This window comes from Pelophylax lessonae, assembly GCF_965119305.1.
Source record: "Pelophylax lessonae genome assembly, chromosome: 5".
In the NCBI taxonomy this organism is placed as follows: Eukaryota; Metazoa; Chordata; class Amphibia; order Anura; family Ranidae; genus Pelophylax; species Pelophylax lessonae.
Window position 1 is genome coordinate 39,830,952 of NC_138772.1, and position 17,127 is coordinate 39,848,078.

At 42.4% G+C, this 17,127-nt stretch overlaps 1 protein-coding gene across 1 annotated transcript in view; it reads right to left on the reverse strand.

Annotated features, from left to right (window-relative positions):
* The window catches only part of SCIN (scinderin), a 216,720-nt gene that overhangs the window by 68,306 nt on the left and 131,287 nt on the right, over nt 1-17,127 (reverse strand). The gene's annotated exons all lie outside the window — the stretch shown is intronic.

The following is a 17,127-nucleotide window of genomic DNA, read 5'->3' on the forward strand; positions in this document are numbered from 1 at the left end:
GCACGGACTATTAAAACCGGTCCTGTACTACTCACTGGACCCGACGGTGTGCGACTTGCCAGGCTGACCAAGTCGCCTGGCAAGTCGTAATAGTGTGAACCGGCGCTTACCCCCTTCACGACCAGGCCATTTTTTTGCTATTCGGCACTGCGTTACTTTAAAGCGTAACTCCACTTTTGTTGAGAAAAAAACATTCCCCTCTGGGTGATCTCTGTACATTACAAGGATTCTAACAAACTTTGTTGCAGATTCCTACATTTTGTTATTCTGAAGAAATCATTGTTTGTTCCTCTGTGCCGAGTGGGTCTAATGGGATTGGTTTCATAATTATCTATCAGCTGTGGCAGCTGCAGGACTCTAATGAGGAAATCTGCTGGGCCTGCATCCCTTTAGCCGTGTTCCTATTGGGAGTATCTCACCAAGAATGACATTTTTGTTGCAGGGGATGCCAGAAATCTGACTTGTATCTTAGTGCAGACTTCTGGGAAAATTGGTGAGCCAATCACACAAGCGGGAAATGATGTTTCTGGGGGTGTGGTCAGTATACATTCTGTGTACAGAACAGCTCCAGGCGGCCATATTGCATTGTATTTTCATAAAATTTCAACAGCTGCAGATTGAGGAAAGGTCATTTTTAATAACATTAAATTACAATATGATTTGTGTCGCAATTGTATACGCTATATTGTTTATTCTTTATTTGCTTTTTTTTTTTCCCCACTAAGGCTACATTCACACCTGAGCGTAGCGTTTTTCGCGCGTTTTTTACCGCGATTTTACCGCGATTTTTGCGGCGTTTTTTACCGCGATTTTACCGCGATTTTTACCGCGATTTTTGTGCAGGCGTTTTTAGATTCAATAGAGATCAATGGAAAACGCCTGTAATCTGCCCAAAAAGAAGCTCATGTACTTTTTTGAGCGTTGGGCGTTTTGTATACAGCTTCAAAACGCTCAGATGTGAACAGGGGCCATTGAAATGTATAGGATTTGTCTTGTTGGGCGTTTTGAGAGCTGATCCTAGAGCAGAAAAACGCCCCAAAAACGCCCCAAAACGCCTACATGTGAACGGAGCCTAAAGTGGAGTTAACTGGTAATTGCCCTCTGATTCCTCCTGTATTGAATTATATTGTAACTGTATTTTCTTCCCCCACATTGTAAAGCGCTGCGCAAATTGTTGGTGCTATATAAATCCTATATAATAATAATAATAATAATTGCGCACGCAACGCTGCACCCAAACAAAATTTATATCATATTTGTCACACAGATAGAGCTTTCTTTTGGTGGTATTTGATCACCACTGGGGTTTTTTTTGGATTTAAATGAAAAAAAAAAAGACAATTTTGAAAAAAAAAAAAAAATATATTTTTTACTTTCTCCTATAAAACATATCTAATAAAAAAAAAAAAAAAAAAAATAACATTTCTTAATACATTTTGGCCAAAATGTATTCTGCTACATGTGTTTGCTATAAAAAAAAAAAAAAAAAAAATTCCAAAAAAACGTAAAATAATTGGCTTGCATGACAGTTATAGTGTCTACAAACTATGGTATATATACTGGAATTTTTTATTTATTTATCTTTACACTAGTAATAGGGACGATCAGTGACCTATAATGGGACTGCGGTCATTAATACACTAACTGACATTTTGGGGAACTGACTAACTGCCACTGACATCACCGGTGCCACCAATACAGTGATCAGTGATAATACCATACACTGTCACTGTACTAATGACACTGGGCAGGAGATTAAGAGGTTAAATGTGTGCCAAACTATGTGTAACGTGTGCTGCTTTTTACTAATGATCTCTCAGTTTCTCATCCCTGCTTTGCCTGTGATTGCCCATGCCGTTCCTTCAGAGCCCTGTGCCGTGAGCAGCGGCTCCTGCACGTATGCGCGGGAGTGACGTCTTCGCGGCTCCAGCCAATCAGATGGCCGGAGGACGCAAACCTGGAAGGAAGACGGGTGAACATGTCGGCATTGTCAGCGATGAGCCGGCGGCACTGCGGAATCTTCGTTCTAAGGTAAGTATTTCATAATGAGCTAGTATGCCATGCCCCCTGGCCCAGTCCTCCCCTGCCTTTGGGCTGGGGCCATCGAGTCCAACTCTGGCTGCGGTCACTGCTTTTCTCCCTCTGCAGTGCCGATCCAGCCCCGATCCCCCCCAGCAGCGCACCGTGCGCACACACATGACTGTGTTGTCACATATCAGGAATATGATATATATATATATATATATATATATATATATATATATATATATATATATACACACACACACACACACACACACACACACACAATGATCAAAAAAATAAAGGAACACTTTTTAATCAGAGTACAGCATCAAGTCAAGTAAACTCCTGGGATATTGGTCTGATCAGTTAGGTAGCAGAGGGGGTTGTTAATCAGTTTCAGCTGCTTTGCTGTTATTGAAATTAACAACAGGGGCACTAAATGGGCAACAATGAGACCACCCCCAAAACAGGAATGGTTTTACAGGTGGAGGCCACTGAGATTGTTTTACCCTACTCATCTTTTCTAATTGTTTTTCACTATTTTTGCATTTGGCTAGGGTCAGTGTCACTACTGGTAGGATGAGGAGATACCTGGACCCTATAGAGGTGGCACAGGCAGTCCAACTCCAGGATGGCACATCAATACGTGACATTGCCAGAAGGTTTTCTGTGCCCCCCACCACAGTCTCAAAGTATGGAGAAAATTTCAGGGGACAGGCAGTTACTCTAGGAGAGCTGGACAAGGCCATAGAGAGTCTTTAACCCATCAGCAGGACCGGTATCTGCTCCTTTGTGCAAGGAGGAACAGGATGAGCACTGCCAGAGCCCTACAAAATGACCTCCAGCAGGCTATTGGTGTGAATGTCTCTGACCAATCAGAAACAGACTTCATGAGGGTGGCCTGAGGGCCCAATGTCTTCTAGTGTGCTCTGTGCTCATTGCCCAGCACCATGGAGCTTGATTGGCATTTGCCATTGAACACCAGAACTGGCAGGTCCACCACTGGCGCCCTGTGCTTTTCACAGATGAGAGCAGATTCACCCTGAGCACATGTGATAGACCTAAAAGGGTCTGGAGAAGCTGTGAAGAACGATATGCTGCCTGTAACATCGTTCAGCATGACCGGTTTGATGGTGGGTCAGTGATGGTCTGGGGAGGCAAATCCATGGAGGGACGCACAGAGCTCTACAGGCTAGACAATGGCACCCTGACTGCCATTAGGTATTGGGATGAAATTCTTGGACCCATTGTCAGACCCTTAACTGGTGCAGTGGGTCCTGGGTTCCTCCTGGTGATTGACAATGCCCGGTCACATGTGGCGAGAGTATGCAGCCAGTTCCTGGAGGATGAAGGAATTGATACCATTGAATGGCCCCCACGCTCACCTGACCTAAATCCAATAGAACACCTCTGGGACATTATGTTTCGGTCCATCCAACGCCACCAGGTTGCACCTCAGTCTGTTCAGGAGCTCAGTGATGCCCTGGTCCAGATGAGGGAGGAAATACCCCAGGACACCATCCATCGCCTCAAAAGGAGCATGCCCCGACATTGTCAGCCATGCATACAAGCACGTGGGGGCTATACAAACTACTGAGGACCATTCTGAGTTGATGCAATGAAATTTCAGTACACTGGAATAGCCAGCTGCATCATTTTTTCACTTTGATTTTCGGGGTGTCTTTGAACTCAGCCCTCTGTAGGGTGATCATTTTCATTTCCATCAAGTGATGTGACATCCTTTCCTTCCTAACACATTATCCAGTCCATCCCAGTACAGATCCTAACACATCACCCAGTCCATACCAGTATAGATCCTAACACATTACCCAGTCCATACCAGTATAGATCCTAACACATTACCCAGTCCATATCAGAATAGATCCTAACACATTACCCAGTCCATACCAGTATAGATCCTAACACATTACCCAGTCCATACCAGTATAGATCCTAACACATTACCCAGTCCATACCAGTATAGATCCTTACACATTACTCAGTCCATACCAGTATAAATCCTAACACAATCTATATTGGTATGGACAGGGTAATCCCTGTCCATACCAATATAGATTCTAACACAGTCGCAAGGATTGCATGAGGAGTCGAGGACATACAATGCGATTAGAGGAGAAGCGTTTTGACTCAGGCAACGCAGGGGGTTCTTTACTGTTAGAGCTACAAGATTGTGGAATTCTCTACCACAAGAGATGGTTTCTGCGGGAAGTATGGCTACTTTCAAAAGACTCTTAGTGCAGGTTCACACTTATGCGATGCGGGAAGGCTGCGAATTTGCAGCCTGTTCCCGCATCGCAAACGCACCCCTGGCAGTTCACACTGCCATATGCGATACGCTGGGGGTGTCAATGTAATCTTAACGACACCCCCAGTTTGATCGCATATCGCAGTGCGATCTTGCAGTTCGCACAGGATCGGATCGCACAAGTGTGAACCGCTGTGCGATCCGATCCTGATGAGGCTGCAAAAAAGGGTCCTGTGCATCTTTGCTGCGGGTGCAGTGCGAATTTAGCCATACAAAGTGTATGGCTAAACTCGCACCGCACAGCCGATTGCATGTAATGAAGGAGCAGTGCGCTCCGACATTACATGCGATCGCCGCAGCCGCATCAGTGTGAACCGGCACTAAGACGTACATCTCAAGGATCAGAACATTCAGGGGTATGTGAGATGATTACGGCCACACACACCTACACAGGTTGAACTGGATGGACTATTGTCTTTATTCAACCTCACCTACTATGTAAACATTACCCAGTCCAAACCAGTATAGAGCCTAACACATTACCCAGTCCATACCAGTATAAATCCTAAAACATTACCCAGTCCATACCAGTATAGATCCTAACACATTACCCAGTCCATACCAGTATAAATCCTAACACATTACCCAGTCCATACCAGTATAGATCCTAACACATTACCCAGTGCATACCAGTATAGATCCTAACACATTACCCAGTCCATACCAGTATAAATCCTAACACATTACCCAGTCCATATCAGTATAGAGCCTAACACATTACCCAGTCCATACCAGTATAAATCCTAACACATTACCCAGTCCATACCAGTATAGAGCCTAACACATTACCCAGTCCATACCAGTATAAATCCTAACACAATACCCAGTCCATACCAGTATAGATCCTAACACATTACCCAGTCCATACCAGTATAGATCCTAACACATTACCCAGTCCATACCAGTATAGATCCTAACACATTACCCATTGCATACCATTATAGATCCTAACACATAACCCAGTATGTACCAGTATAGATCCTAACACATTACCCAGTCCTTACCAGTATAGATCCTAACACATTACCCAGTCCATACCAGTATAGAGCCTAACACATAACCCAGTCTGTACCAGTATAAATCCTAACACATTACCCAGTCCATACCAGTATAGATCCTAACACATTACCCAGTCCATACCAGTATACAGGTCCCTCTCAAAAAATTAGCATATTGTGATAAAGTTCATTATTTTCTGTAATGTACTGATAAACATTAGACTTTCATATATTTTAGATTCATTACACACAACTGAAGTAGTGCAAGCCTTTTATTGTTTTAATATTGAGGATTTTGGCATACAGCTCATGAAAAACCAAAATTCCTATCTCAAAAAATTAGCATATTTCATCCGACCAATAAAAAAAAAGTGTTTTTAATACAAAAAAAGTCAACCTTCAAATAATTATGTTCAGTTATGCACTCAATACTTGGTCGGGAATCCTTTTGCAGAAATGACTGCTTCAATGCGGCGTGGCATGGAGGCAATCAGCCTGTGGCACTGCTGAGGTGTTATGGAGGCCCAGGATGCTTCGATAGCGGCCTTGAGCTCATCCAGAGTGTTGGGTCTTGCGTCTCTCAACTTTCTCTTCCCGACATCCCACAGATTCTCTATGGGGTTCAGGTCAGGAGAGTTGGCAGGCCAATTGAGCACAGTAATACCATGGTCAGTAAACCATTTACCAGTGGTTTTGGCACTGTGAGCAGGTGCCAGGTCGTGCTGAAAAATGAAATCTTCATCTCCATAAAGATTTTTAGCAGATGGAAGCATGAAGTGCTCCAAAATCTCCTGATAGCTAGCTGCATTGACCCTGCCCTTGATAAAACACAGTGGACCAACACCAGCAGCTGACATGGCACCCCAGACCATCACTGACTGTGGGTACTTGACACTGGACTTCAGGCATTTTGGCATTTCCCTCTCCCCAGTCTTCCTCCAGACTCTGGCACCTTGATTTCCGAATGACATGCAAAATTAGCTTTCATCCGAAAAAAGTACTTTGGACCACTGAGCAACAGTCCAGTGCTGCTTCTCTGTAGCCCAGGTCAGGCGCTTCTGCCGCTGTTTCTGGTTCAAAAGTGGCTTGACCTGGGGAATGCGGCACCTGTAGCCCATTTCCTGCACACGCCTGTACACTGTGGCTCTAGATGTTTCTACTCCAGACTCAGTCCACTGCTTCCGCAGGTCCCCCAAGGTCTGGAATCGGTCCTTCTCCACAAGCTTCCTCAGGGTCCGGTCACCTCTTCTCGTTGTGCAGCGTTTTCTGCCACACTTTTTCCTTCCCACAGACTTCCCACTGAGGTGCCTTGATACGGCACTCTGGGAACAGCCTAATCGTTCAGAAATTTCTTTCTGTGTCTTACCCTCTTGCTTGAGGGTTTCAATGATGGCGTTCTGGACAGCAGTCAGGTCGGCAGTCTTACCCATGATTGCGGTTTTGAGTAATGAACCAGGCTGGGAGTTTTTAAAAGCCTCAGGAATCTTTTGCAGGTGTTTAGAGTTAATTAGTTGATTCAGATGATTAGGTTAATAACTCGTTTAGAGAACCTTTTCATGATATGCTAATTTTTTGAGATACGAATTTTGGTTTTTCATGAGCTGTATGCCAAAATCATCAATATTAAAACAATAAAAGGCTAGCACTACTTCAGTTGTGTGTAATGAATCTAAAATATATGAAAGTCTAATGTTTATCAGTACATTACAGAAAATAATGAACTTCATCACAATATGCAAATTTTTTGAGAGGGACCTGTAGATCCGAACACATTACCCAGTCCATACCAGTATAGAGCCTAACACATTACCCAGTGCATACCAGTATAGACATCCAGCATGAGATTTTTTTCATTCAAAGTGTTCCTGTAATTTTTTTGAGCAGTGTATATATAAATTGAATATACAGTATATTTCTCTCTATGCCTAGTGGAGCGGGAAATCTAGATGTGAAATAATAAGGAAGCAGTAGAGCAGATCCCACACTTTGCACAGGGTACACTCTGCATATCACTTAGCATGATGTTGGGCAATCCCGGTATTTAGCGGTCACAAGCCCCGGCTGTACCTGTAGACACGGTTCATTTAGCAGCTGCCTGCTCCTCATTCATGGGAATTGCTCCTACATAAAGCTCTGTTTGCCTTCCAGGTGGATGTCAAAGTGCTTTTGTTCCAGTGTTTGTTCTACAGCTGGCCAGTAATCTTCTTGTATGTACGGAGTGCTGCCACAATAAATATTGATTGCCATTTAATGGAGGAGCCCTGCTGAGCAAACTGAAGAAGATAAATAGGACTCAGAATGGGATCTCTGACCACTGAGTGCTATGAGATGATTCTGTTCAGTTTATCTTTACAGCCAATCCCTGGATCTGTCAGGGTTTATAAAGAGTCAAACAGTATCGATCCGCTTTTCCAGAAATCTGCCCAATCTGACCCCACGGTACGTGTTGCAGGGTATGTAATGTGCAGATTTACCCCACATTAGGGTATTTCCAGTCCTTAGCTAATATAATAGGCCTCATTCATCCAACTCCCCTGAATGCCTTCCTCCTGGCAGGAGAAAAGCAGCATCAAAAACACACCTAACCAGTTCTGGACCGGAAGGATTTACCCCCTTAATGACCAGGCCATTTTGTGCAATTCGGCACTGCGTTACTTTAACGGACAATTGTGCAGTTGTCCAACACTGTACCCAAATATAATGTATCTACTTTTTTCCCCACAAATAGAGCTTTCTTTTGGTGGTATATGATCACTTCTGTGATTTTTATTTTTTGCCCTATAAACAAAAAAATTGCGACAATTCTGAAAAAAAAAAAAAAACAATATTTTTCACATTCTGCTATATAACATTCCCAAAAAAAAAATATTTAACATTTAAGGCCAATTTGTTTTCTGCTGCATATGTTTGTAGGAGAAACCTTCTGTGTGCTGCTCCCCCCACAGACCCCCCCCCCAATACGTACCTTAGCTCCTCAATCCAGCGATGTCCAGGAGAGCCTCGGCTGTCCCGGGAATCCCGTTTATTTTATTGTACTTGCATGTGATTGGGAATTGTTTCAAAAGTTAAGCTTTACCTTCATTTACTAAGCTCTGGAGCAACTGCAAGGATCAGAACAGAACAGCAAATCAACCCCCCTATGTGTCTTATGGACGCATAGAGCAGGACTCGTGAACGAGCATGCACCAGTTCCCCCAAAGCAAGCGGCTTGCTATTGGGGGGGGGGCACTGGTCATGAGGGAGGAGCCAGGAGCGCTGGCGAGGGACCTGAGAAGAAGAGGATCCAGGCTGCTCTGTGCTCTGTTTCCCACAGAAGGTCAGTATAATATGTGTTATTTATTTATTTTAAAAGCTGAACTTTCAGGCTCCGTTCACATGTAGGCGTTTTGGGGGCGTTTTTCTGCTCTAGGATCAGCTCTCAAAACGCCCAACAAGACAAATCCTATTCATTTCAATGGCCCCTGTTCACATCTGAGCGTTTTGACGCTGTAAGCAAAACGCCCAACGCTCAAAAAAGTACATGAGCTTCTTTTTGGGCAGATTACAGGCGTTTTCCATTGGTTTCTATTCAATCTAAAAACGCCTGCACAAAAAACGCCTGTAAAAACGCCTGTAAATCGCGGTAAAATCGCGGTAAAAAACGCGCGAAAACGCTACGCTCAGGTGTGAATGTAGCCTTAATACCACTTTAAGGCTACATTCACACCTGAGCGTAGCGTTTTCTACCGCGATTTTACCGCGATTTTTACCGCGATTTACAGGCGTTTTTACAGGCGTTTTTTGTGCAGGCGTTTTTAGATTGAATAGAAACCAATGGAAAACGCCTGTAATCTGCCCAAAAAGAAGCTCATGTACTTTTTTGAGCGTTGGGCATTTTGCTTACAGCGTCAAAACGCTCAGATGTGAACAGGGGCCATTGAAATGAATGGGATTTGTCTTGTTGGGCGTTTTGAGAGCTGATTCTAGAGCAGAAAAACTCAACAAAAACGCCCCCAAAATGCCTAGATGTGAACGGAGCCTAAGAGTCGGTTCACACTATGGTGACACGACTTCGGGGGCGACTAGTGAAGTCGCCGTGCACCGCGACTTCGGCGCGACTTGCACGGACTTCACATAATGGAAGTCAATGCAAGTCGCTCCGACTTCAGTCAAAAGTAGTGCAGGAACCTTTTTCTAAGTCGGAGCGACTTGAGTCGGTCCTATTAGAACGTTTCCCATAGCACAGAATGGAGCACGACTTGTCAGGCGACCAAGTCGTCTGACAAGTCGCGGTAGTGTGAACCAGCAGTAAGTTTCTGTTTAAATAATATAGAACAAGATGTTTTTTTTTTTTTTTTTTTAGGTTACTTATTTTATTTTAGTTAGTTTAGTTTATTATATACTAAGGGTGTCACAATAATCTCTGTACAAAAGTACTAACGTCCTAATTAAACATGTCGGGCAATACCCATTAGGAATTTGTTTATTGCGTTTTTTCTACTGCTCTTCACTAGTCCCTTGTTGTATTTTTAGAGAGTTTCCTTAATGCGCTATATGTTCTTTGACGTGTAGTCTTTTTGCACACATAATGTGTATTAACCTCCCTGGCAGTATTCCCGAGTGTGGCTCGGGGTGGGATTTCACTGCCATAAGCGGTAACCCCAAGCCACACTCGGGGTACCGCCAGGGAGCATCGCTGGATCCTTGTAGAGGGTTACTTACCTTGTCGCCGGGATCCAGTGATGTGTCCCTTCGGCATACGGCGGCCGGATCTTCCGCCCGATGCTTGTGAGCCCCGACTTCCATCTCCTGCGACACGACGCTCGCAGGGGGGTGGAACCGGCGGCAAATTTGAAAAGTAAAAGACACAAACACACTGATTTCATTGCAAAATAAAATAAATTGATATTAGTTTGCCCCCCCCCCCCCCCCAGTGCCCTTTCCTGCAGTTTTACTGTACTTTATATATATATATATATATATATATATATATATATATATATATTGTGACAGGAAGTCAGGTAAATCTGGGAATGTAGTCACTGAGAGGAGACACATTCCCACCTGCTTTGAAAAGTTCACTGATACTATAGGGTGTTGGCTGCAAAAAGAGCCAGCAGGAAGTTGAAAACCATTCAGCTGTTCAGAATGAGGAGATCAAGGCCTCTATAATTTGTCCAGAGAAAATCTATTGAGTGCTGCCTCCTGTCGCTGTGTGAGCTGGGAGAGGAGGACAGACATACGTGTACCTCCCGACGCCGTGTGGGCATGGGAGAAGGACTGCTGCCGCCTGTCGCCGTGTGGGCTGGGAGAGGGGGACAGTCGGATGTGTGCCTCCCGACAAGCTGGTGAGCATGGGAGAAGACCCCCTACAGCGATGTGAAGCTAAGGAGGGTAACCACGAGTGAAGACGTCTCAAAGGTGAGAAGACAAAGTGTTCCATGTGAAGAGTGTGAAGAGTAAAGGGACCTGTTAAATGAACTGTGTTCAATGTGAAGAATCTGAAGAGTAAAGGATCCTGTTATAAATGAACATGTGCTGTGTGAAAGAAAACAAAGGGACATGTTCAATGGACAATGTTTGTGCTGTGTGAAAAGCAAACAAATGGACATTTGAGTGTCTGCTGTAGGATCAGCAGTGTCGGCCCAACAGTAGGTTGGAAAGACTTCTTAGGTAGGTTCCAGCGTGAGAAGGTAGCCGCCCACAGAGGCAAGGATTTATTTTGTCTTTTATTTTATTTTGGCTGTTTTGACGCTTGCAATTATGTGAAGTAAATTGCATGAATAAATCAGTCTTGTTTTCAACCTCTGCTCGGCTATCTCTCTGTGAAAACGCACCCCCAAAGGGGTCACCCATACGCCTACCACCGAGCTAATCCCTTACATATGGTGGAGGTATGCAGTGGGCAGAAGCGAAGATCCCTGCAAGGAAGTGCAAATGTTTGATGAACTTTGTCTGGTGCATGAGATTGCACAATCTATGTGTGCAGGAGAGAAGATCCTGACAGAAAAAAAAAAAGTGTTTTAAAGAGACAGGGGTCTCAAAATTTTTTGATGAACTTTGTTGTGTCTGGTGCAAGTGACTGCACAAACTGTGTGCGCAGGAAAAGAGATCCTGCAAGAGAGAGAAAAACTACATGTGTTGAAGAGACAGTGGTCTGAAAATTGTTTGCTGGACTGTGAAAAATTTGTTTGTGGAGTTATTGAAGATGGGGCGGTCCAAACGCCTGAAAAATGCAAAGATAGATGAAATGAGAGACCGGATTCTATGGATGGAGGGGATGTTACCGTCTGAACCAGCCCCATCCATGCCTAAAGAGAGTCTACTAAAGAGGAAGGTTGTTGTCCCTAGCAACACTGATGAAACTGCTATGGAGACGCAGTGTGCTCAGATGAAAAGTAAACCCAAAATGGGGGAGATGCTGAAACAACGGAGCTTTGCAGCTCAACAAAAGGCTCATCAAGAGAGCATGGCAGGCTGGAAACAGAGACGCCAGCAGCCAATGGAGGCCATCGGTTTGGAGGAAACCGAGTATGTGTGCAGGGCTGAGTTGGATGCCTTGCAACGGAAAATGGAAGAAAAGGAACAAGCCTTGGAATTGCTTAAAATGGAGCATAGAAACTTGCAGGAAATGAATGAACTACTCAAGTCTCATGTGTTACAGTGGGAAGAATCCACTGCTCTTCTTTTGGTCGAGTTGCAAAAATGTCAAGACACTATAATGGAGAAAGATACCATCCTCATGGAAAAGGAAAGTGAAATTCAGACTTTGCAGAAGCAAAGTATGGCTGATATGTTGGAGTTGCGTAATCAGCTGGAAAAAAGTCTTCAGTCTTTGGGAGCTACAAAAATAGACCTGCAGGAGTCGCAGGAACAGAATGTTGCTCTGAAAGCGACATTGTCTCTCAGCGACAAAGAGAAAAGTGAAAGAGAGGCTAAATTACTGAGTACTGTGTATGAGCTCACTACTTTAAGCAATGTGGTAGATGAATTGCGTGCGGACTGTGAAAGTTGGAAAGATGAAGCCCAACGTGTCCAGCAGCAGTTAAAGGAGAAAGAATTCTGTGTGGCAGAATTACATTCTTATTCCCAGATGCTAGCCAGTGAGGTGAAAGCTCTTATGCAGGGAAAAGGAGATTGTGAACATAAGAGGGAAAAAGTAGAGGCACGGCTTCTGGAATCGCAAGTCAAGGTGTCAGAAGGTGACCGATTGTGTGCTAAGCTGTCAGAGAAGGCAAACCGACTGCAGGTTGAGTTGGACAATGTTACAAATCAGCTTTCTCAAGCAGACAGCAAATCTAGAGAAATTGCGGAAGATTTTTCTATCTTGGAATCGCAGCTGCAAGACACGCAGGAACTCTTACAGGAAGAGAGGTGTCAAAGGCTGAGTTTTAGCACAAAGCTCAAACAAATGGAAGATGAGAAAAATGGCTTCCTGGAACAATTAAAAGAGGAGGCGGAAGCAAAGAAAAACCTATCAGAGCAAGTCGCAACATTGCAAGCTCAGATAGCGGATATGAAAAAACGCATGGAAGAAAGCGTTGGTTCATTACAGTGTGTTGAAGATGTGAAAAAGAAGTTTGATCAGATGCTTGGTGAAGAGAAGACTGTGTCTGCAAAATATGCAGAAGAACGCGACCGCGCAGAAGCGGAGGCGCGTGATAACGAGAGCAAAGCCCTGTTCTTGGCTCGCTCTTTGGAGGAAGCTCTAGAGTGTAAGGCTGAACTAGAAAGTGTTAAACAGCTGCGTACAGAAATGGAAGAATTGGTCAGCTCCAAGGATGATGTTGTGAAAAGCGTTCAGGAGCTAGAAAAGTCTAAGCGAGCCTTAGAACAGCAAGTAGAAGAGATGAAGATTCCGTTGCAGGAACTAGAAGAGGAATTACAGGCAACAGAGGATCTGTCCCAAAGAGGGGATAGTGTGCCTGATGCAGTTTTTAAAAGGATCAGAGTTTTGGGGTCTGTCCTGAGTGAGCCTCAGAAATGTGATGACATGTGGCTTGAATCACCCCTTTGGAATAAACCGTTCCTTCAAAAACTTCAAGCATTGGAAAATGTATCATTAGAACTTCAGCAAACAAAGGAGCTGAGTAAGAAATGTGATGATTTCTCAGTTCAGGCTGAAAACCTAGTGGGGAAAACTAAGGCTGTTGGTGAAAACGTGAAGCAAATGAATACGTGCCTTTCAGGGAGTGTTTCCAAAATGGAACTGGTGAAAGACGGGTGGCAGAAGTTTGATCGTGATCTTGAGATGCATTCCATGTGGAATTCAGATAGAGAAAAAGAACTAGGTGACCTTGAGCGGTCAAATAGTTCAGCAGAAAGTGCATTGAAGAAACCTGTAAAAGAATGTGTTGCAGTTCCATGCTTCTTCACTGATGCAGAGAGGAGGTCTATAATGGATACCACCCAGATCGCTGGGTTCAACTGTGTTGTTGCCTTTAACCCCTATGTTGGTGGAAGGAAAGTTGATGATGTTCTGGTTGGCTACTTCTGTGAAGAGTTTGGCAAGAAATATAAACTGAATATCAAATCAAATAGTAGGCCTTTACTGCGACTCGCTCAGGAGGGCGAAAAGTTTAAGAAGTTGATGAGTGCAAATGCTTCAGATCTGCCTATGAATATGAAATGTTTGAATGATATTGATATCTCTGGGAAAAGGAACAGGGGTCACTTTGAAGAAATGTGTGACAGCCTGTTGTCTCAATTGGAAAATCCTCTGCACAGCATCTTAGAGCAAGCAAAGCTCAAGAAGGAAGATCATTCCCTTTTACAACAAAAAGTCAATGATTGTGTACAGCTGTATGGAGAGGCAACTCAAGTCACAGAGGGATGTCAAGAGTCCCTACTTGGAACAAAGCTTAGTGAAGCAAAGGTTCTCAAAGTTTTGTGGAAAACATTTATGGATTGCAGAGAGAGGCGTCTTAAGAATGTTGAAGACCTTAAGACTAGCCCAATTGAGTTGCCTATGGATCACGGACCTCCATGGTGGATTGGACAGACGGTTATGAGGGACAAGCTGTCTGACATTTATGAGAAAGCTGTCAATGAAGATGACAGAAACGAGAAGGAGCAAAATTATGCCAAAAATGCAGTTGAAGAATGTGTATATGAGATGAGAGACAAACTGTGTGGCATTTATGAGAAATCTGTCAGTGAAGATGACAGAAACAGTTTCATCCGGAAGCTTGAGGATAATAGGAGGCTTATCAGTGAGTCAGCAGTGCCTGACACATGCGTGCCTGGAAATATGTGTCCCAACCCTAGGGTTGAAACAAGAGGGGGGGGTATGTGACAGGAAGTCAGGTAAATCTGGGAATGTAGTCACTGAGAGGAGACACATTCCCACCTGCTTTGAAAAGTTCACTGATACTATAGGGTGTTGGCTGCAAAAAGAGCCAGCAGGAAGTTGAAAACCATTCAGCTGTTCAGAATGAGGAGATCAAGGCCTCTATAATTTGTCCAGAGAAAATCTATTGAGTGCTGCCTCCTGTCGCTGTGTGAGCTGGGAGAGGAGGACAGACATACGTGTACCTCCCGACGCCGTGTGGGCATGGGAGAAGGACTGCTGCCGCCTGTCGCCGTGTGGGCTGGGAGAGGGGGACAGTCGGATGTGTGCCTCCCGACAAGCTGGTGAGCATGGGAGAAGACCCCCTACAGCGATGTGAAGCTAAGGAGGGTAACCACGAGTGAAGACGTCTCAAAGGTGAGAAGACAAAGTGTTCCATGTGAAGAGTGTGAAGAGTAAAGGGACCTGTTAAATGAACTGTGTTCAATGTGAAGAATCTGAAGAGTAAAGGATCCTGTTATAAATGAACATGTGCTGTGTGAAAGAAAACAAAGGGACATGTTCAATGGACAATGTTTGTGCTGTGTGAAAAGCAAACAAATGGACATTTGAGTGTCTGCTGTAGGATCAGCAGTGTCGGCCCAACAGTAGGTTGGAAAGACTTCTTAGGTAGGTTCCAGCGTGAGAAGGTAGCCGCCCACAGAGGCAAGGATTTATTTTGTCTTTTATTTTATTTTGGCTGTTTTGACGCTTGCAATTATGTGAAGTAAATTGCATGAATAAATCAGTCTTGTTTTCAACCTCTGCTCGGCTATCTCTCTGTGAAAACGCACCCCCAAAGGGGTCACCCATACGCCTACCACCGAGCTAATCCCTTACAATATATATACACACACACACACATACAGTATATATATATATGTGTATGTGTATATATATATATATATATACAGTAGATATACATGTATATCTATATATATATATATATATATATATATATGTATACACACACATATATATATATATATATATATATATATATATATATATACATATAATGTGTGTGTGTGTATATATATATATATACTTTAACTTATTTATAGTCATTTATTATATGATAATTTTTGATTTTGTGTTTCAAACTTTATCATACCCGAGATGTTATAAAGAAGAACGCACAGTAAAAAAAAAAATCATATGTAAATAGTTGGTTTGGGCTGCTCGTCCGTAAGAATTACATGCAAAATAATGGTACCGCTTTCAGCACCTAAAATCGGAAAGAATCATACCGCCAGGGAGGTTAATGGTTTTATGCTGTGATAATAAATGTATATATTTTATTACTTGAGTGTAACGTTTAGTTATATGGTACCACTAAAGTCCATATGCCTCCATTTCTTTTTGAGTAGTTTAGTTTATTGTTGTTTTAATTTTTTTAATTGACTGTATTTAATTTTATTATTTTATTTCATTTAAAGTGTTTGTTACCCCAACACTTCATATTCCTGATATGTGCCTGCTGTACCATGTACTTGTATAAGAAAGTCTCCTGTTCTCTTTATATTGCTTCCTTTATTCCTGCCAGTCCCTCTGCTTTCCTATTAAAAATCGACCACACTAAGCAGGAGAGCACACCGTGATCAGTTCTCTAGCTATGCTGGGAACTCAGCCTGCTCTTCTCCAATGATCAGACTTGTCCTGACACGCCTCCGCTGCACAGCCATTCACTGGGAAGCTCAGTGTGCTACTGCTTTACTCCCCCCAGGTTGTATGCAGCTGATAACACAGGGAATGTGATCACTTATAATAAAGGGAATAAAAGGTTTTTATCATTTTTTTTTTCTTCTATACAAAAATGTTTTGCCTTTCATTTCTCTTTTAAAACCGAATGGGTTGTTTTACAAGGTGATCATTTACAGTCACTTACATTTTATTATTTGATTTTATTTTTTTAGTTATTTTATTCTATTTTTTTTAGTTTTTTTTATTAATTTTTTCACTTTATTTTTATTTAATTAATGTATTTTTTTAATGTTCTAGACAAAAAGGTTGTGAGGCGCACCATATATTAATAACAAACCTGTTATAATTTATTTTTAGTTTTTCTAGTTTTTTAATTTTTTTTTATTAATTTTTTTACTTTATTTTTATTTAATTAATTATTTTTTTAATGTTCTAGACAAAGGTTGTGAGCCGCACCATATATTAATAACAAACCTGTTATAATTTATTTTTAGTTTTTTTAGTTTTTTTTTTTTAGTTTTTTATTAATTTTTTTACTTTATTTTTATTTAATTAATTTATTTTTTTTATGTTCTAGACAAAAAGGTTGTGAGGCGCACCATATATTAATAACAAACCTGTTATAATTTATTTTTAGTTTTTTTAGTTTTTTAATTTTTTTTATTAATTTTTTTACTTTATTTTTATTTAATTAATTATTTTTTTAATGTTCTAGACAAAGGTTGTGAGCCGCACCATATATTGATAACAAACCTGTTATAATTTAA